We start from the raw sequence: 23,953 nt of genomic DNA on the forward strand, positions 1-23,953 counted from the left end.
TTTATATATGAATAATTAAAAATTGAGTATTTGGCAAAACATTTATAAAATAGTGGAATATTACAAGTTCTTGAGTTTAATGAGATCAGAGTTTCAAATTCAGGATTATTGCTTTCTACCAATATAGCTTCAAATCTTTTGCATCATTAATTATCTTGTCTATCAAAACCACAACTAAAGTACCCGGCTTGTGGAATAGTTGAATGAGTTGATTAATCTACAATGCATGGAAGCACATTTTCTTTTTCTAAAGCATGATGTAGTAATATGTGTGTCTATAGAATGATATTTGTGTTTCCAAAACTGTAATGCAGATACACACAGCTTAGTTCACAACATCCAAGTCGTTTTAAATATCTAGATAGACTTTCCAAGAAGACCAGGTACAAGCAAACCCAGGCTGTGAAGACTGCAATAAATACATAATTCTTCAATGCCTAAACACAGAGGAATATCCATAAGTATCAAAACCGTCCAGGAAAAAAATGACCTCTGCAAATGAACCAAATTACCAAGGACCATTCCTGGAAAATAGAGATATGTGATCTTTTAGTCAGATAACTCAACATAGCATTTTGAGGAAACTAAAAGCAATTCAATATAACACAGAGAAGGTATTCAGAATTCTACCAGGTTAATTTAACAAAGAGATTGAAATAATTAGAAAGAATCAAGCAGAAATTCAGTAGCTCAAAAATGGAATGGATATACTAACGAATGCATTAGAGTCCTTCAATAGCAGAATGGATCAAGCAGACAAAAGAATTAGTGAGCTTGAAGACAGGCTACTTGAAAATACAGTCAGAGAAGACAAAGTAAAAAAAAAAAGAATAAAAAACAATAAAGCATGCCTACGAAATCTAGAATATAACCTCAAAAGGAAAAATCTAAGATTGGTGGCCTTAAAGAGGAGGTAAAGAAAGACATGGGGTAGAAAGATTATTCAAAGGAATAGAAACAAAGAAAGTCCTAAATCTTAAGAAAGATATCCATACCCAAGTACAAGAAAGTTATAAAACATCAAGTAGATTTAACCCAAAGAAGATGGCCTCAAGATATTTATTAAGAAAACTCCCAAAGGTCTAGAATAGGGAAAGAATCCTAAAAGCGGCAAGATAAACAACAACAACAAAACATACAATGGAGCTCCAATATGTCTGGCAGCAGACTTTTCATTGGAAACCTTACAGACAGATCAGGAAAGAATGGCATGACATATTTAAGTTGCTGAAGGAAAAATACTTTTACCCAAGAATAGTATATCCAAGGCAAAGTTCCTACAAACATAAAAGAGAAATATAGACTTTTCCAGACCAAAACAAATATACAAAAAAGCAGAGGAATTTCATTAACACAAGATCTGTCCCACAAGAAATGATAAAGGGAGTAATTCATTAAGAAAACAAAGGATATTAATGAGCAATCAGAAATTATTGAAAAGTGAAAATAAATACACAGAAAAACACGGACTATTATAACACTGTAATTGTGACGCATTAACTACTCTTAATTAGAAAGACTAAACAATGAAAAAATCAAAACTAACAACTAGAACAACTTTTCAAGGCATAGAAAGTACAATAAGATATAAATACTAAAAAGAAAAAAGATACAAAGCCAAAAGATGACGTTACAATGTAGAGTTTTTATTAGTTACCTTTATGTTTGTTTGTTTATGAAAATATTTTAAAGTTGTTATCAGATTAAAATGATGGTTTATAAGACAGTATTTAAAAGCCTTATGGTAGCTTCAAATCAAAACACATACAATATTTTTACAAAAAATGAAAAGCAAGGAATTTAATCATACCACCAGAGAAATATCACCTTCACTAAATGGAAGACAAGAAGAAAGAAAAAAAAAAAAAAAGAATGCCACAAAATGACCAGAAAACAAATGACAAAATGAAAGGAATACATTCTTATTTACCAATGATAGCATTGATTATAAATGAACTAAACTTTCCAATTAAAAGATGTAGAGTGGTGAATGGATTATAAATAAAAAAGACCCAATGTTCTGTTGCCAACAAGAAACACACTCCACTAATAATGTCCTTCAAAGAATAAAAATAAAGGAATGTACAAATATATTCTATACCAGTAAACACTGAAAAAGAGCAGAAGTAGGTACACCTATATCAGAATCTATAAAAAGAAATAAATAAGTTTACCACATATCAATAAAGGGGTTCACTTAGAAAGAGGATATAACAGTTGTAAATATACATGTTCCCAACACTGGAGCACTCAGATATATAAATCAAATATTATTAGGGTTAAAGAGACAGGTAAACCCCAAGGTAATAATAACTGGAGACTTCAACACCACACATTCAGCATTGGACAGGTCATCTAGACAGAAAATTAACAACAACAAAAATCAGACTTAATGTGCACTATCGAACAAACATATCCAATAAATATGCAAAACTTTTATCCAACGACCGCAGAATACACATTATTTTTTTTTTTCTCAGCTCATGGATCATTCTGAAAGACAGAACATATGTTAGGTCACAAAACAAGTTTTAAGAAACATTAAAAAAAAATGAAATGCTATCAATCGAGCATCTTCTCTGACCACAATGGAATAAAACTAGCAATCAATATGAGGAATTTTGATAAGAATACCAACACATAGAAATTAAACAATATGCTCCTGAATGACCAGTGGGTCAATGAAGAAATAAAGAAGGAAATTTAAAATATCTGGTGAAACACATGATAATGGAAACATCACATACCAAAATACATGGGCTACAAAGAAGTATTACTAAGAAGAAATATTATAGTCATAAATATCTACATAAAAAAGAACATTTCAAAAAACAACTTAATAATGCATCTTAAAGAATGGAGAAAACAATAACGAACAAATTCCAAAATTAGTAAATGAAAAGAAATAAAAAATCAGAACAAACATAAATGAAATTGAAAGGAAGAAAACAATACAAAGTTCTACAAAAAAAAAAAAAGTTTCTTTAAAAAAGTAAACTACATTGAAAAACCTGTAGCCAGATTAACTAAAGAAAAAAAAAAAAAAAAAAAAAAGGAGGGAGAGAAGACCCAAACAAATGAAATCAGATACGAAAAAAGAGACATGACAACTGAAACTGTAGAAATTCATTAGTACATAATTAGTGGCTACTATGAGCAAATATATGCAAATAAATTGCAAAATCTTGAAGAAATATACACATATAACCTACTAAAATTGAACCATGAAGAAATCCAAAACCTGAACAGACTAATAACAAGTAACAAGGTTGAAACCATAATAAAATGTCAGTAGTATTTTTGTATGCCAACAGTGAACAATCTGAAAAAAATAAGCATCTCATTTACAACTGGTACAAATAAAAAAAAATTAAGAATTAACAAAAGAAGTGAAAGACCTCTACAATGCAAACTATAAAACATTGATTCAAGAAATTGAAGAATACACCAAAAAATGAAAGGTATTCCATATTCATGTTTTGGAAGAATCAATATTATTAAAATATCCATGCTATCTTAAGTACTCAAGAGATTCAATGCAATCCCTATCCAAATACCAATGATATTCTTCATAGAAATAGAAAAAACAGTCCTTAAATTTATGTGGAACCACAAAAGACTCAGAATAGCCTAAGCTATACTAAGCAAAAATAAGAAAACTGGAGAAATCATGTTACCTGTCTTCAAATTATCTTACAGAAATTTAGTAATAAAAATAAGATACTATAGTATAGTACTGCCATAAAAACAGAAACATAGACCAATGTAACAGAATAGATAACCTAGGAATAAATTCATACATCTACAATGAACTCATTTTTGACAAAGTTTCCAAGAATATACACTGGGGAAAGGACAATCTTTTCAATAAATGGTGCTGAGAAAACTGAGTGTTCATATGCAAAAGAATGAAACTAGACTCTGTCTCTTTCCATATATAAAAATAAACTCAAAATGGATTACATACTGAAAGACCTGAGACTACTAAGAGAAGACATTGGGGAAGTTCTCCAGGGCATTAAACTGGACAAAACTTCTTTAACAATACCTCATTGGTAACCAAAGCAAAAATGGACAAATGGGATTATATCAAGTTTAAAACCTACACAACAAAGAAAATAATCAACAAAGTGAAGACACAATCCAGAGAATGGGAGAAAATGTTGTCAAACTACCCAACTGACAAGAGAGTAATAAATAGAATATATAGGATATCAAACAACTCCATGGGAAAAAATTGAATAACTCAATTAAAAAATGGGCAAGAGGGAAGGGCATGGTGGCTCATGCTTTTAATCCTAGCACTTTGGAAGGCCAAAGCAGGTGGATCACCTGAAGTCAGGAGTTCAAGACCCACCTGGCCAACATGGTGAAACCTTGTCTCAACTTAAAATACAAAAATTAGCCAGGTATTGTGGTGCATGCCTGTAATCTCAGCTAGTAGGGAGGCTGAGGCAGGAGAATTGCTTTAACCCAGGAGGTGGAGACTGCAGTGAGCCGAGATTGCGCCACTGCACTCCAACCTGTGTGACAGAGCCAGATGCTGAGAGAGAGGGAGGGAAGGAGGGAGGGGGAGAGAGAGAGAGAGAGAGAGAGAGGCACTCCAACCTGGGTGACAGAGCCAGACTCCGAGAAAGAGAGAGAGAGAGAAAAGAAAGAAAGAAAGAAAGAAAGAAAGAAAGAAAGAAAGAAAGAAAGAAAGAAAGAAAGAAAGAAAGAAAGAAAAGATTGTCATAGACATTCTCAAAAGAAAGCATACAAATGGGAAACAGGTAAATGAGAAGGTGCTCAACATCATTGATCTTCAGAGAAATTAAAATCAAAACCACAATGAGATATCCTTTATCTCCAGTTAAAATGACTTTTATCCAAAAGACAGGTAATGACAAAATGCTGACAAAGATGTGAAATAATGGAACCCCTCATACAGTGTTGGTGGGAATATAACTTAGTAGAACCACTATGGGTGAATAGTTTGGAGATTCCTCAAAAATGAAAAACAGAGCCACCATATGATCCAGCAATCCCACTCTAAGGTATAGACCCTAAAGAAAGGAAATCGTTATATCAAAAAGGTATCTGCATCTCCATGCTTATTGCAGCACTATTCACAACAGCCAAAATTTGGAAGCAGTCTAAGTATAAAACATGGTATATATATTCGATGGAGTATTATTCAGCCATAAGAAAAATGAGATTCTGTCATTTGCAACAACGTAGATGAAACTTGGTGGTCGTTACATTAGGTGAAATAAGCCAGGAACAGAAAGACAAACTTCCTATATTCTCACTTATCTTTGGGAGCTAAAAGTAAAACAATTGAACTCATGGAGATAGGTAGTAGAAGGATGGCTACCAGAGGCTGGGAAGGGTAGTTGGTGGTCGGGAAAAGAGGGGAATGGGGGATGGATACTAAGACCTACTATTTGAAAGCACAACAGGGTAAGTAAAATTAACTGTATATTTTAAAATAACTTAAAGAGTATAATTGGATTGTTTGTATCTCAAAGGATTTATCATTTTGCTTGAGGGGATGTATACTCCATTCTCCATTCTCCATGATGTGCTTATTTCGTTTTGCATGCCTGTAGCAAAACATCGTATGTACCCCATAAATATATACACTTACTATGTACTCACAAAAATTAAAAAAACAAAAATAGTATATATAGTTTATTGCTTAAAACACAAAGGATACGTGTTTGAGGTGATTCATATCATATTTATCCTGATGTGATTATTATGCATTGCAGGCATGTATCAACAAATCTCATGTAACCTATAAACATATACACCTACCATGTACCCACAATAATAAAAAAATACATTAAAAATAGTAAAGGGGAAAATAACAGCATTAGAACAAAACTGTCATTCATTTTGCCTGCAAGATGTTGACTAACAATGAGTCGTATAGACTAATACATTGAAGACACTTAAAAAAAAAGAAACTTAATTTATCTTTCTTCAATAACACTATATCTTATGTGTTTAAACATTAGGTTCTGTGAGTTTATAATGTTTTTATTTAATGAGGGAATAATTTAGAATTAATGTCATTGCAAGTGGCTTTATGAATAACACATTCAATAATAAGTAGTAGGTAGTTTCTATTATCCTTTGGGTTCATCTGAAAAATCGCATTTATTTCATCCATGGTTTTGTGATAAATAACAATAAAACAAACCATTCAGGCAGTTAAATTAAAAAAGAAAGAAAGAAATACTAATGCATACCCTTCAGGTGGAAATGAAAAAGCATTAGACAGTAACTCAAGACCAAACCAAGAAATAAAAAAGACTGGAAAATGTATCTACACAGGTAAATACAAAAGCTATGATAATTAAATTTTTGATCTATAATTCCCTTCTGGATATATGGTTTCAAAGCCAATGAATAAATAATTATTATAAATAAGTATTCATACAAACATAATCTATAAATATTTAATGCAGGACTATAACAACATAGAGAGGCAGTTTCAGAGATGTATAAGTGCAGAGTTTTATATACCATTGTAGCTAAGGTGGTAATAATATAAAACAAATTTTTATAAACTTATAAATTCATGAATTTACAAGTGTATGATACTTACAAACATGTGAAAGTAAAACATCACATTCTTAATCAGTGGGTCTTATTATCCATCTGCGGTTCCCCACTTTCCTCCACCACCAAATACCCTTCCCAACCTCTGGTAGCCATCCTTCTACTAGCTATCTCCATGAGTTCAATTGTTTTAACTTTTAGCTCTCAAAGATAAGTGAGAACATATGAAGTTTGACTTTCTGTGCCTGGCTTATTACACTTAAAATAATGACCACCAGTTTCATCCATGTTGTCACAAATGATAGGATTTTGTTCTTCTTTTTACTGAATAACACTCCATCATATATATGTACTACATTTTTTTTTTATTCCTTCATCTATTGAGGGATACTTAGGCTGCTTCCAAATCTTGGCTATTGTGAACAGTGTTGCAATAAATATGGGAGTGCAGATTCCTCTTTGATATACAGATTTCCTTTCTTTTGTGTGTATACCTTAGAGTGGGATTGCTAGATCATATGGTGGCTCTATTTTTCATTTTTTGAGGAATCCATAAATCAAAAAGTTTAATCGTAATTCTTAATTAAATCACTAAACAATCTAAAACGTATATGAAAAATAAAGTTACAAAGGAATAAAAGTGGTACACTATAAAAGTTAAATACCAAAGAAAGGAGCAATGGAGAAATTGAGGAGCCATACCCTATTTTAAGTAATAAATAGAACAAGGCAAATGATAAATAAGGAAATAAAACACTTGAATAACACCGTAAAACAAGTAGACCTAACAGACACTTGTAAGATCCTTCACCCAAAGCCACAAGAATATGCATATTCTCAAGCGCACATGGAAAATTCTCCAGTATAGGCCACAGAGCAAGTGTCGGTAAATTTAAAAATATTTGAATTATACCAATTATTTTATCTGACTATAATAGAATGAAACTATGATCAAGAACAGAAAAAAAGTGGAAAATGTACAAGTATAATGCAAGTACAGCATTACATTCTTAAACAACCAGTGGGTCAAAGAAGAAATCACATATACACCATGGAATACCATGCAGCCATAAAAAAGGATGAGTTCATGTTCTTTGCAGGGACATGGATGAAGCTGGAAACCATAATTCTCAGCAAACTAACACAAGAACAGGAAATCAAACACCACATGTTCTCACTCATAAGTGGGAGTTGAACAATCAGAACACATGACACAGGGAGGGGAACATCACACACCAGGGTCTGTTGTGGGGTGGGGGGCCAAGGGAGAGATAGCATTAGGAGAAATACCTAATGTAGATGACAGGTTGATGGTTGCAGCAAACCACCATGGCACGTGTATACCTATGCAACAAACTGCATGTTGCTATTAAGTGTTAATTTTTTCCTGCACTTATGGAGTAGGCTGATATTGGCTATCATTAATCAGAAACAATCTATGGAGCTAGAAACAGGATCATCTTTGCTTCAATCACATATTATGTAATTAGGAACCTGAACAAAATTAATGGAGATAATGGTATTAAATTTTGGATAGGAACCAATGACATTCATTCATCTAAATTTCATCTGAAGCCTCTTCTACTTCCCCAAACTTATCTAGTCAAAATGTATGCGTCCAGAATATATTATTTTAGGCCTCTACTTTTGAATATTCTGTTAAATATATTCAATTTACACATTTTCAATATCTCCATTTTCATGATATACTTATAGCCATACTTCAAAACTCAAAAACAAGTTAAATTCATTAGGAGAATTTTTATGTAAAGAGTTACCAGCTCCCTTTCTAAGCTTCCACATAGAAACACAAATACAGTGTTATTTTTAATATAACCCACTAATACTACAATATTGATAGTATTTGGGGAGTTGGAGACAAGACATCACAGCATTAATCAGGAGCTATTTAATATTTTTCAGAATGTTCAGGATTGTTTTATGTCTTTGGGGCTCATATTACATTAGGTCATTCAGAACCATACTTTACAGAGTAACATATAAAATGCAAAAAGAAACAAAATTGGGAACATTTTTAAGAGAAACAAAAGATACCTTCCTAGAGGCACTAGAACCTAACTATAAAATCACTATATAAATTTCATTCTTATTAGTTTGGATAGAAATATCTTATTAAATGCTACTCTCTCATAATCTAATTTATGAGAATGCAAACATTTATTTTTTATTAAATGTTAAGTTAAATATCATCAATGATAAGTGCCTACTGCAGAGAAAGTACCTGTAATAATTACCTTACCTCCAGAATTGAATTTTATTTATCCTTATTTTATACCTTTGCAAATTATCTAAATTAGGGAATGAACAATGAAATTATATGATTCTTATGTGACTTGAAGAACAAAGTTTCTAAGTAACAAAATCACAGCTATATGAAATAAAATCATGGATTTTAGAGAATATCCTGGTGACTAATCTGTATATATTAGAAATGATAATATATAAAAGACTTAGGCTAATTATAAACATTTCACAAAGAAAGGCGACAAAACACAGCCAACAAAAGAAACAAATACATTAATACAACAATAAATACAAAACGAAGAGATGTCTTGTACTCAGAGTGGAAATTGATATTGTAATTGATGATACTGCAGCTGCAATATTGTGTTAATTCTGGTGCACTTCAATATCAGGCACATGTGGTAATGCTGGAAGGAGTCCAGTAATCAAAAATCTGAATAATGAGTAGGGGAGTCTGATTTATGGGGGGAGATTAAAGCAGTGTAAAATTTATAGCTGGCTAAGGTAATATGAAAATGATCTGCAAATATTTGAAAGATGTAAATAACAAGTAGAGAAAGAATTCAGGAGGAGGAAGCAGAATTAGAAGCAACGCAATCTGAATGAAAAGTGGCAGGGTTTTTTTATGTCAAGTAAAGATTAAAACACACACATAACTTCCTGGCAGAATTACTAAACAGAAGCACAGTCTTTCTCCTTAAGCATTAAATGCCCTTCTGCATAAAACAGTGAAATGTGTTATTTTATGGATTACCCATGCGTTGGCAGGCAGAGTGTAAATTATTTTATCAAAACCAGAATGAAAAGACACACGATATGTTTTCTGATTCACTGTTTCAATCTATTGAGTAGGACTCCATTTCTTTCTCTTTATTTGGAAATGTAGAGACGTGTTTTCTGTTTTTAAATTTTTCACATAAGATGTGACTGGGATTGGCTCACCAGTAAAACCATAAGCAATCAAAAAAAGCTGTGCCAAGAAAAGCTGAAAATATGGAAAACTGTGCCAAGATGTTGCTCAAAGAGGAGAGGATGAATGATTGTCATTTAAGTAGATTCACAGATGGTAACTTCTCCAGTGTAGTATTTCAATGTGTACATCTGTGGAACTGGCCTCTCAGTTCCTTGAATTCTTCTCCGATTATGTTGTCTAGCAACATGAATTGACAATCCAGCCCTATGTATATTTTTTAGAATTCCTAATTGCTATTTACACACCCTAAAAAAATGATTTGAAGTGTTTCACTCTTTTATTGTCTCCTCCAGCATTCACATCCACTTCTATAAAACTGCTTTTCTTACCTTTTTTGTTTTTTTCAGTTACCCTCAGCAGCAGCCCCCTACATCCTTTTTATTTTACTCTTTCCAAAGCTTGGACCTTTGCTTCAACATCATAATCACTTGATGGCACGCACCCTCAAATTCCTTAGACATTTCTCCCTTCTTTTCACTTACTTTACACCTGAATGTGGATTGAGAAAATATTTTAAATGTTTTCTGTACATTCAAGGCACTGAAGTTTAGTTCAAATCTATTATCTTTCTCTTCTACAACAGTTGGATACCCAGTTAGAGAACTATTGCATTATACTTTCAGTATCCTATGCCCGTATGGCAGCTGTGCTGATTTAACTGACTACATGTCAGCAAAAGCAATGTTTTCATTCTTTGTCAGTTTACTTACGAACGAATTTAAATAAACAGTCTTCTGTGATTATTTGTGTATGTGAGTCATATTCGAATATGCAATTCAAGTCAGTCCCTAGAAAAAACAATATAAGTCTGCAAAGAAGCTGGATCGTTTAATAATCTTCTGTATTAGGAGCATAACTCTGCAACCTGGAGCTATCACCTCGGGTCTGTTACTTGAAAGACAGATAAACATAGTCACTTTGTTTACAAGAGACAAATTTATAAGCCATTTTATTTTGAGAATTTCTCAATTACAGTTGCTTACCTTTTAACTGAAATTATTCACTAGGATTCCATACTATTCACTATCATTATCCTCAGTATGATTCCAGTGTTTCCAAGCTGTCTTTCCATTTTTGACTAGTCTTTTCATCTTTTCACTTCTCTGACTCTCTGAATAGTGATTTCAAACACAGTTTTCTCTTAGGCACATGACAACTTTTTCCTCATTCTATCTTTATTTTACAACTACTTTTGTTTCACTGAAAACATAAGAAAAAATAATCAATCAAAGGAGAACTTCCCAAATTACACATCACCAAGCCTACCCACTTACATAGCTGGTATGCTTTTTGTTTATTGATTAACTATATGACCAATACCGCAAATCAAAGGTATCACTCAAGCAATTTTTCACTTCTCTACTGCATTAGCAGTTTTTCTTCCATTTTTTAAACCATGCCAATCAGCACTAAAACATGCAATTAGATAGTCCATCTAAAATAACAACAACAACAACTTTTTCGATGTATACTTTCCTCTCCACCAACTACTCCATATTTCTCTTCTCTTCTTTGGAGATAGTCCATTGCCTAAACCAAAGTTGAAAAGTGACCAGTAATTCATTCAAGTATTGAATGTTGACTATATGGCAAATTCTTTATTTTTACCAGGAAAAAATAAAGAATACAATGACTTTTTTTCTTTGAGACAGAGTCTCACTCTGTTGCCTAGGCTGGAGTGCCCTGGTGTGATCACATTCGTTCACTACAACTTCAACCTCCCAGGCTTAACCAATGTTCTGACCTCAGCCTCCCAAGTGCCATGAAAAATCTGTTTGCCATTTCACAAGGCTATGTTACCAGTTATACTACTTATTTTATACTTCATTATAAACTAAATTAGGGCATCTTTGTAATTTCATTCAATCCCAGAAAGTATTCCATCCCACATTCAGGGTGCTAATTGGGAAGGAATACAACTTAGAGAATTGGAATAGACCTACAGATACATTCATCCAAGAAGTTTGAAATACCAGACTACCCTGAAGTCTTTTTGGTCCTGCAGGAATGAACTACTTCTCCTTGTTAAAGTCTAATACTCTCCCATTGCTGCAGACCACTAGCTGCCTTGCAAGATAATGGATGACCTCCCTGGGATCTGGGTACACTTGACTAGGGTCAATTACATTATCACCTGACCAAAAACCTGCTCATCTGGTTACGATATAAAAGATAGTAAAACTAACAGAGCATCAGAATATATCCATTGTGAAGTAATAATACCTCAGAAAGACTGTATTGACCTAAATCCTGAGTTTGATAGATAAAACTAATTAGAACACACAGTTGAATAAAAGTCTCTGGTCCCTGAATATATAAAATAAAAGAGACTGTTTTATGGTTGTCACACTCTCACACTCTTACTTAATCCCTCTGCTTATGGGAGGAAAGCCTTTCTAAGGCACAAGACCAAGTGGAAGTCTATGAAATTGTTCACTTCCCTTTCAACTCTGACAAAGATTACAAATAAAAAGCAATATGTTATCCTAATACCAAGGTTAATACCACCATAAAAAACTTAAAAGTGGCAGAGATGGTGAATCTCATCATGTCTGTATTTAATTTACCTACCAAGTCATTACAAATACCAGATGAATCCTAGTGAATAATTGTGAACAATCACAAATTTAATCATTTCTGGTGTGGCTACTTTGCCAAATATGATATAGTTATAGGAAACTATTGATCCTGTTGATCTGGTCAATGTTTTTTTCTATATCCCTGTTAAAAAAAAAAAAAAAAAAAAAAAAAAGGGAACCAGAAGCAGTACATATTTAAGTAGGGTAGACAGTAGCATTCAAGATGAGTCAGTTGAATATATAACAGGTAACTGAAAGTGGACAGCTGCTATAATATAGCCCCCAAAAGAGGTGGCTCTTAAAAACAAGAAGTGTGCTTTGTGTGAAGTAGAAATTTGTCCTAGGTAGTAGCTATATAAAGTAGCGAATTGGGGAATGACTTAGTTAGTGAGTGAGAACCTTAAAGGAGAAAAATTAGAAAATTAGGGATAAAAAGATTAGGTACAAAAGCATACAGAGTCTTAGGTGAGTAGGTGCAGAGTGAGTGAAGATATTTACATTATTTGCTAACCCTCACCACACAGTATTGATCACAAAGTAGGATCAAACTAGTTACTTAGAGTAACTTAGGGTAGATAGAAATATTTAATGAGTGATATCAACAGGGTTCTTCTCTTTTTTTTTTTTTTTTTTTTTTTTTTTTTTGAGACGGAGTCTCGCTCTGTCGCCCAGGCAGGAGTGCAGTGGCCGGATCTCAGCTCACTGCAAGCTCCGCCTCCCGGGTTTACGCCATTCTCCTGCCTCAGCCTCCCAGGTAACTGGGACTACAGGCACCCGCCACCTCGCCCGGCTTGTTTTTTGTTTTTTTTTTTTTTGTTTTTTTTTTTGTTTTTTAATAGAGATGGTGTTTCACCGTGTTAGCCAGGATGGTCTCGATCTCCTGACCTCGTGATCCGCCCATCTCGGCCTCCCAAAGTGCTGGGATTACAGGCTTGAGCCACCGCACCCGGCCTCAACAGGGTTCTTATATAGAACATCCCAAGTTGGCACAACAGACTGATTAAAGAGTAGCCATGGTGGCAAGGAAGTAAACTTTTCTTTAGTTCAACAGCGGTGATCCCACACATCAAGACTGATCTGTAGTAAATATGTAACCAGTTAACAACAAAGACTAACGTTGAGTCTGCCATATAGTATCATCCCTTGAGAAGATCAACCAGTAACTTCATGATGAGTCTATTGAAGTTGAACTCCTTCATGCTGAAAGTTGGTAACAGTTACTCTTGAATGGAATCCATACATATTTCAATCATATATCTTTCTATTCCACAGGGCCTCAGCCATCAACAATCTGGGGGCTAATAAAGTGTTGAATACACTGTTTTGTAATCATACATAACATTGCCCCAAACCAAAAAGCCCAATTTACAGCAAAAGAAGTATATTGTAAATACATGGCCACAGGACCCTCTAGTCCTCTATTTTATCTCTCTTACCAACCAGAGCTCTCAGAATTTCAGAGTAATCAATTAGCCTTTTGATAAGCCTTGAATGTGTATTTACTTCATCATTTTGAAGGAGACAGAATTTGAAGATGTGTCACCATTTACCTCCTAATCAGTGGTTATTTTAAAACCCTTTATTCCCAAATGGTAGAAAATATGAGTCTAAAAACTGACATTTGAAAGTGTATGTGGCCCCAGTTACCATCACTCCCAGTGACTGACTGTATGAATTTGTTCTTTCTTTTATCATACCTTTAGCCTCCATTTTTCTATTTGCCCTTTTTCAGAGAGGCCAAGTATCTTCCAGGGGCAATCATGTGAATATATTGCCTTTACACTTTTAGCCACATCGGACTACTTCTGCATAAAGCCAGAGCAATAAAAAGAGTCACTCTTATGGTTACTAGTAATTTATCCTCACTGTAGGAAGTAGAAGGGCTGCCATTCCAATGATGAGGGAGAAAATTCTGCTTTCTACTGAGATGATCCACTGATGTGTGTCTTGGTTTTCCTGTGGCCAATTATCTTATAGAAAGGACAAATGCAGCAGTCAAGGTCTGAGAAGTGTAATGGTGCAACCTAGACCCCATAGGGGACGGTAGTGCAGGTCTCCCTATCAAGTTAACCAATTTGGTGAGCAGAAGAAGTAACCAAGGTTGAAAATAATTCGAATGAGTAGTAGAAAAGGAAGATGATGACTATCAGTTATTTCCTCAAGACCAACTACACTGTCATGGTATGTAGTTTGTCCACTAACTTTCTTCTTTTAAATTTTGTTAGAAAAATACATTAACCAGGATCCTGGAGAACTTTTTTTTTTCTTTTTTTTCCCCCCCAGAAAAGTTAGACTTACCATAGGAAGCAAATAGATCTGAGTGGCACAATAGTGATATTGAATTCTGTGGTACACCACTCGGATCCCCTCTTTAAGAGCCAAAGCTTTCCTTTCTTCAGCCAGAAATTGTTTACTGCTAAAGAAGCTGCCTTACCCCAGGTGAAATTATTTTGTTAGGGGCAACCTGTGTCCAGTGACTGATTAAATGCCAGGATCTTAATTTATAGCTTCTCCGAATAGCCATCCAGCCTTCAGAACTCTCTGTGGAGCTAAGTCTTCTGTTGCAACTTTATCAAATTTTAGCTTTAAGTAGAATTTAGGAATTTTACTCCAGTTTCAACTTCCAAAGTTATACTAGCCTCTTGAATTCCTTGAATTTAGAAATGTAATGTTACATGTTAATATAATACTTTTCAATGTGTCATTGAATATAAAGGGAAACATATTTAAGAAAATAGAAAATATTAAAAATGAAAGATATTATTTTCAGAAAATAAATATTTCAATTGTTCAATTTGTTTTTTTAAGAAAAAAGTGGTTATTATTTTATCTGCCAGTTGATTATAATTATAGTTTAGTATTTCAGTAAAACAAGTCATATTTTTATTAGAAGGAAATTTTAGCTTGAGAATTAACCCAAATACCTGAGTACAAAAAGTTTTAAAATCGCTATGTTTTCATTGAATTAGATTATAAACTTAGTGTTACAAGGCTTACCTGCAAATAAATTATATCCTAAAATATTCTCTAGAAGCAGGCACCCAAGTATCTCATTTCTCTATGTATTGGCAAGATATTTTTAAAAGTGCCACTTGAAAAGTCCATTTGGAATTTAAATAATAGATATCTAGATACTAAAGAGTTTGTGAAATATTGTGCATTTACTTCTATTACAATTTTTTTGTACTTAATGTCATATTCACTTATTCAAATGCTAGCATGGTGATCATGATATTACAACTTGTAATTTTGTATTTTGTTTTCATTTGAACACTTTTCAATGCAAATTTAGAGACTTTTATATTATGCACACTGTATAGATGTATATAAAATCAGAGATGCAAGTATCAGATACTATAACAACATTGTCTTGGAGAAAGATATTTTCAAAAACATAGATGTGTTTATTCATGTGTTCAAAAAGTAAGTATAAAAATGGTATGAATGCATACTATATTTCCAATTATAGTAATTATTTTTCATGTCTGTAGTAAAAAGAATTGATTCTGTGCATGAGCCCATTAGTTGTTACAAAGAAAAATTTATTTCTTAATAGAGATTTTTGTTTTTTTTTCCTCTTAAAAAAATGCCTACAGCATTTTGCATTTTATTTTATTTTTTACTACATGAAGAGAAGTCACCATTAAACTGGGATTATTAATAGCTTCAAATGACATGAAATATATACCTCAAGATAAATTTCATCAGAGTAGAAAGAGATCAAAATTGAATGAAAACTGAGTAGTGATAAAGCCTTTATCAAAATAAGACTATTTTATATGCAGTTGAATACAAGTCTACACATCACTTTCACATACTAATCTCATATAATATATTACTTATGCTATTGCATTATCAGAAAAAGAATGTGTATGTGTAGGTGAAAAACACCATATAAAGGCAATGTTAAAATCTATCAATGATTGGTAATGTTGTAAATGTTATATGTTTATTCAATAAACACTTACATACCGTGTACCAGCCCCCAGGCATCAAGAATGAGTATACAAAACGGCAGACAAAAATCTATTATTTAATTAGTACTAAATCACAATGTATTATGTGCTTTTTGACCCATTTCTTCTCAATCTAACAGAGGGGTCAGCAAACTTTTTGAGGGGAAAGAGCCAGATAGTAAATATTTTAGGTTTGGGGAACCTCATAGATTCTTTGTAGAACTGTAGATTCTTTGTTGCATTTTTTTTCTCCACACTTTGAAAATGTAAAATATATTTTTAGCTCAAGTACTATATAGAGACAGGACCCAAACTGTAATTTGTCAACTCTTGATCTAAAAACATAATGTAATTGTGCCTAATTCTTCTCATTATCTGAAGAATTTGGATGCCAGCTCAGTTTTTTCTACTCCAAGGATGTTCATCATTTTTTTGTAATTCAAACAATTATTTGCATGAGCCATTCAATACACTGACTTTTAAGTGGGACTGGATATCATTGACAATCAACATTTATTTCCACCTTCTAGTTCTCTTTCTTGTGTTGCAGAGATAGGACATTGATTTCAGAGTCCCTTGATGTTACATTCTAAATAAGAGTAAAGTGTCACAAATTTGATCATTCCATAAAATTTGGAAGGCAAGTAGTTGAGCAGAAGCCACATTGGATGTTTTATCTTGTTGAATAAGATCACAGATTTAAAATGTTGAGTCACTCATTTCATGTATATTGAAAAATACTTGTGGTGCTAAAAGCTACTAGATTTCACTGTCCAGTATCTATTATCTTGTACAAGTTCTCGCAGCAATTTCTTGACCTTGGGTTCTTGAATTTCAGGGTGAGTGTGCACATGTTACCCCAGTAGTTCCAGCAATGATTTCTTAGTGCTCCACGTCCATCACTGGCAAAGATAATAACTCTAACAGGGGTCTGTCATTTTGTTTTCTGGCAATCACATAAGAAGCCTTAGCCCACAGTCAACTCCTTTGGAATTTCTAATACATTTTAACCATCTATTTTCTTGTTTTAAATTACATTCTACTAAGTACATAAAATAATTTCTGCTTTTTCTATATATCTTTACTGACAAACTATTACACACCCGAAATGCTTGTGAGCAAACATAGACTCAAAGATGAGAAACAGATTGGTTTATTTGACATTGTTTAGTTTACAGTGAGACCCATAATCACCTGGAAATGGGACATTGTTAATCATAACATGCAAAAATAAAATATGTAAATTATTATTCGTGGTCGCCTGTAATCAAATACTAATGTGATTATCACTATGTTGTAAATAAAGAATGCAAGGAACAAAGGGGTGGACTGGTAATTTCTGTCTGAATCAAAATATTTCAAGAAAGAGACAAGAGCAGAGCTTAAATGCTTAATTCATCACCTGGTAAAGAACTAAGGGGATTTTATGATTATCCTGAAATAATTTCTTTTATATTAGCCATACAGATAACAGAGCTTGAACTCATATGCAAATCGAATGCTTTAAGTTGCTAAATTAGAGAACAGTTGAATTCACAGATCTTTCTAGGCATCCTAAACAAAAAACAAAGTGGGGTGCAGCTTTAAAAAAAAAAAAAGGGTATTCAAATCTCTGAAATATCTGTATTTGGGTGGATTCAGTTGATGCTGAATACCCCAAACCATTCCAACATAAGCAATCTTTTATCCACTGTTAAAGAAGCTTGCCTCTACCTTGGGCAGAAACCCTATAAATTGCTTAAGGGAGTAGCCTTTCAAAAGAGTTTTGTTTATGCTGTTTCCATTTCTTCTTCATATATAAGAAGAATTAGACAGAATATCCAAAAGAACAATAGGAAGTGCTCCTCAAAATGAGATGAGGTTTAATTAGGTCGTGTCATATGAAATTAAAATTATTTCACTCTGTTGACATAAAAAAATACAATTTTTATATTTTATCCTAAAAATCAGCATGTTTATTAATAGTGTATAGGTATGGATAGTAGGTGAAGCTAGAACAGGTAGCATAAATTCTAAATTTAGTTTGTCATAAATATGTTGATATACATACTACATTCTGAATTCAATGTGGTACCTTAAGCAGCTCAGAGTGGTTTTAACTGCTTGCTGGTTGACTGATCAAAAGCTCAATCTAACAATGATCTAGTCTAAAAACATTTGGATGTCAAAGGTACCTTGGCTTAAGTTGAGGAAGAAATATTAAAAGATAGGAACACAAAATGTTTTTGTGACCTTAGTTTACCCAAGTTTTTTTTTTTTTTTTTTTTTTGTCTGAGATAACTCTGAAGAGAATAAATTCACCAAGGCACTAAGATTAAACTCTGTAGTAACTGTCCTTATAGGCTGGTGATGAGGGTAGGAGACGCTGCCTTGTATTAGTTCTCTGATTAAAAGGAGTAAATGTTTTGGTGGTAATAAAACCCAGCTGGCAGCACTTAGCCTGCAGAATAAGAATAATTATTGTAGCATGGCTGGAGAGGTAAAAGGAAGAAACTTTATCCCAAAAGAACCATAGATTATTTTCCATGAATTTAAAGATACTTATAAAATACATAGATGAGCAATGAACAAAAGCTCTAAAATAGCTATAAAACAATAGCTATAATAAAATATATATATGATAAAGGGAAAGTTGAATAATTACTGTGATGAGGATTCATGTGTTCTCCTTAACTGTCTTGAATGATATGAACAAAAGTTTTAACATACTTATTCCTTCTTGATTTTCTGCAAAGCCCTTGCTGACCATATACTGCAGTGATCGTTCTTGGAAGAAAAGTGACATTTGGGAAACGACTGGATTCTGGTTCTGAAATATTGCTTGCATTTTGTAATGCAGGGAACCAAATGGTCCTTCCATCAGAATGGACATCATTGAATTAAGAAAAGGAATGGAATTTGGACACAAATCTATCTTGTCATGCATTCTTGAAGTGGTGCTATGAAAATTCATCCACTCTGAGTCTTCTCACAATTCTGGGATATTTGTCAGAAGAAAATATTTCTGACATTTAAATCTACTTAGTTTGTTTCGTGGGTCTGTGAAAAAAGCATATGGATCTTGAAATAATGATAATGTATTATAAATATAATTAGGTGATAAAAGTAATACATGATGCTTTCCAGTTGTCTCATATAATGGAGCAAATCAGTCTACATCATTTTGTGTGGTTCACAACCACCGAGCTGGCCAATAAGCAGAGAACAATACTCAATATATGATTCAACCTGTAAGAGACAGGGACGCAACCTCACTCTTCATCCTTAAATCCACTAAAAATGTGTACTTCTCTGTTATAATTTAGTTGCATACTTTCTGATACTTGCATTTATGTTGATGACATCCACGTTATGTAACCTGAGGAACAGTGAGTAATGAGTAGTTGAGAAGACTCAATAAGATTCATGCATTTTAAAAGATAAGAGTAAAGTATTACAAAAATCTGAAGAACTATATAAGTGCAGTTTTTAGCGTATCAGAAGTCTTGAGCATGCTAATATACTCTTACTAAAATGAAAAGATTTTTTTTAAAAGTACTTTTTTTTTGTCTATCTGTGCACAATAGCCAGTGAACCCATTGAATTTTGGAGGATAACTATATCCCCTCATGCGTATGGACCTAGCTTATAAGGTTTCTAGATTTTTGGGAAAATGGCCCAGAAGAAAGTGAATTTCTCAATGCATTTCAGACCATGACTCAAGCAGCTCTGACCTTGAGTAGATATAATGTTGTTTGAAGTATCTGTGGCAGATCAGGTTGCCTTATGAAGACTGAAACAATTACTAACAGGAAAACTATATAACACATTTCTACAATTTTAAAGCAAAAGTTTTTTTTCTATAAATAAATTTTTTATTCTTATTTTGAGAAACAGCTGCTATACTGTTGTTGAAATAAACTGAACACTAGATCTTACAACATCAGAATCTATACAAAATGACCTCCCTATCATGATTTAAGGGTTCTCTGATACAGCAAACCATAAGGTTGCGTTTGTGCAGCAGTGCTCCATCTCCATTGAAAACACTTATAAAGAAAAGTGTATGTTTCAGTTCCTAAAAATGCAAATAATGTAATGAGCACGTGATTTATTTATCTAATCATCTTACATCAGTAGTACTTTCACATTTTCCTCATGTATGTACTCATGAACCTGTACAAATATCCAGTTTCCTAAAGAAGGAAAAAGTCCTGGTTTATAGACAGTTTCAAGTGATATATTGGCACTAGCAAGAAGCAATAAGCTTTTTTGTAATTCCTTCCAGTGAGTAGAATTTTCAGACCTTAAACTAAGGATGATAATCCTCAAAAAAAAAAAAAAAAAAAAAAAAGAAAGAAAGAAATGAAAAGCTGGAAAATAGGTGCCTAAAATGAAGATTTAAACTTGATTTTCATTAATATTTGTAGATGTATTATTATAATTATGGCAAATAATATCATTCAGTTGATTTATGAAGTTTATGTAATAAGATAAAAAATTAACAAGTCACATAAAAGAATAAATGAATAAAAATTAAGAAATCATTAATTTTGAATAAAATGTTGTACAGGAAATGAAATACAGCTGTATGTGAATGAAATAACTCACAGTTATTCAGTGATGTTATCATCAATTTGACTTATAGATTCTCAATGCAATGGACTACTTTATAGCATTTGACTGTTTAATTTAATTTTTTAAATAAAAATTTAAAGGCCCCCAAAATCTAACCCACACTGAAAATAAGAATATATCTAACTGCTATACCTTGCTTGATTTTAGGACTTTTATAAAGCAAATGAAATAAACAAAATAAATAAATGAAGAAATAAACATGTTCAACATATTGAAGTACATTAAAAATCTTTTCTTAGTACCTAAGAAAAGGGCAGACAAAAATCAGTAAATATGAGGTGACTCAAAATGTTTCTGGGAAATGGAATTAAAAGATAAAATTTAAAAATATAAACATTATTTCCCAACATGAATTTCATCAAGGTCAAGTAACTTCCATAAGTGATAACACCAGCCTTTTAATCCATCCCCAAAGAACTGAGGAGTCTGAGAATATAACTGTATTAACGCAGCCTTTTCACATTATTAACTGAAAAAAAATGAGTGGTCTTAAAGATTTTTTAAGATTAGAAAATAAAAAGAAGTCAGAAAAAGCCAAATCAGGACAGTGAGGTAGATAAAAATAAATATATAAATAAATAAACCTAGGAATACATTTAATCAACCAGATGAAAGAAAAGACTTCTACAAGAAAAACTACAAAGCACTGAAAAAAGAAAAAACCGAAGAGGGCAAAGAAAAAGAAAATTCATGCTCATGAATTGAGATAATTAACGTACTAAAAATAATCATAGTTCATAACGTGATCCAGCATTGTCATTTTTCAAAAAATAGAAAAAACAATTCTAACATTTTCATGAAAGAACAGCAACAAAAAAGAGCTCAAATAAATAGCCAAATAAATTTTAATAAGAGGAACAAAGCTAGAAGAATCACACTACCTAACCTTACAATATATGACAAGGCTACAGTAACTTAAACAGGATGGGATTGACATGAAAACAGACAATATTTATTTATATTTTCCTCATCACTTTGTATTATTTTCTTTTTTGTCCTACCTTTACACATTTTAGATCAGATTCTTCTCGAAATGCTATTCTTGGAATTAGTCTTCTTTGATATTATGTAATTATTGCCCAGACAATAAAGGAATTTGCACCTATAAATCCGGCTCACAAAAAAATTTCCACCAATGCCTTAATTGTCCTGCACTTCTAATTTTTGGATATGATATGAGAAATAAGTCAATATTTTGAAAAAATTAGCATTATAAATAATTTTGTTTTAATTGATATTACGTTGGTCTTCCACATTTCTGTTCTGATAACTTTTAAGTAATTACAAAAGATTAAAATCTTGATGAAAGCCATTGTTACAGTTCATGGTATACTTTTACTAAATCATCAGATGTATTTAGTAGGTATTCAAGTGATTGAGTTTGCATATGTAAAAATAATGCTCTAAGTAATTTTAAGAAAAATTGGAATGTTGTATAGCATATTACGCTCTAAAAAATGAAAGGTATTCAGCCAAATCATTGCTTCATTCAAATACCACTCACATTTTTGACATGGATTATAAAGAAACATAATTTAAAGGAGTCAAATTCTTCCTGTAGTAGAAAACATAATGGTTCATATGTTGAAATTGGTGGTTTTGAACATAGTTTTTTCCAAAAAGTTTACTTGAATTTAAAAAATTGGCAGTACAGATAAAATGATGCAATGTAATATAATTCACTAGAAAGTAGGTTGCCAGCTCTTCCTGTACATTGTATTTTTTATAGCTCTTTGAGAGCTTTAGAACTTTGTTTTATTCATGATTTTTTGCTCTCTTAAGCCTATACATATTTATTTAATTTTATTTTAAAAAGTATCGTTGTTTATATCACAAGGAGAGTCGGCTCCTGAATTAAGCTTAACGCCTACACTCCATATTAGGAAGCTTTAGGATTTTTCCATTTGCTCAGATCTCACAGATTTTTCATTGTATGTTGAGACCAGGAATAGTAGTATTGTGACAAAAATAATAAGATGCAAACTTTTTCTTGGCAAATATTTAGTTTTAAAAGCTAAGTATTAATTAAAAGTTAAATCAGTTTGTGTCTTTTATATTTGGCTTCTTCATTTTCTTTTGTTTCTACTTGCACAATTTTTAAAATTGTGGTTAAATACATATGACTTAACATTTACCATCTGAATAATTTTTAATTGTACAGTCCAATGGTATTAAGTATATCCATACTGTTGTTCAGTCGTCAATACCAGCAATCTCTAGAACTCTTTTCGTCTTGCAAAACTAAAATCATATACACATTAAATAAATAATTTCCATTCATCCCTCCCTTCAACTCCTGGTAAGAACCATTGTACTTTAAAAAATGGTTTATATTTGCAATTAGTATGAATACATAATAGTTGTACATGTTATGAGGCACATGTGATACTCTGATACAAGCAAATGTATTAATGTATAATAATCAAATCAAGGTAATTGGGATATCCATAGCCTCAAGCATATAATTTTTTCTTTTCTGTTAGAAGTGTTCCAATTCTGCTCTTTTGGTTATTTTGAAATACACAATAAAATATGAACTATATTTGCCCTATTGTGTCACAAAACACTGGATCATACTCTTGTTAACTATATTTTTCTACCTGTTAATCATCCCTTGTCTGTCTCTCCCTCATCACTACCCTTCCCAGCCCCTGATAACTGTCATTCTACTCTATCTCTAGGTGTTCAATTTTTTGTTAGCTCCCACATATACATAAGAAAATGCTATATTTGTTCTTTTCTGTTTATGTCTTTTTTCACTTAACACAATGCCCTCCAGTTCTAACTCTATTGTTGCAAATGAAGGGATCTTGTTCATTTTTTACGGCTGAATATGGTTTTATATTTTTATCTCATTCATTTGTATATTTCTGTTGTGTATATATGACAAATTTTCTTTGTCAAGTCATCTATTGATAGACACTTAGGTTGATTCCATACCTTGGCTATTATGAATAATGCTGCAGTAAACATCAGGGTATACATACTTAATATAGTAATTTCTTTTTTAAAAA

This window comes from Chlorocebus sabaeus, chromosome 20 (genome assembly GCF_047675955.1).
Source record: "Chlorocebus sabaeus isolate Y175 chromosome 20, mChlSab1.0.hap1, whole genome shotgun sequence".
Lineage (NCBI taxonomy): Eukaryota > Metazoa > Chordata > Mammalia > Primates > Cercopithecidae > Chlorocebus > Chlorocebus sabaeus.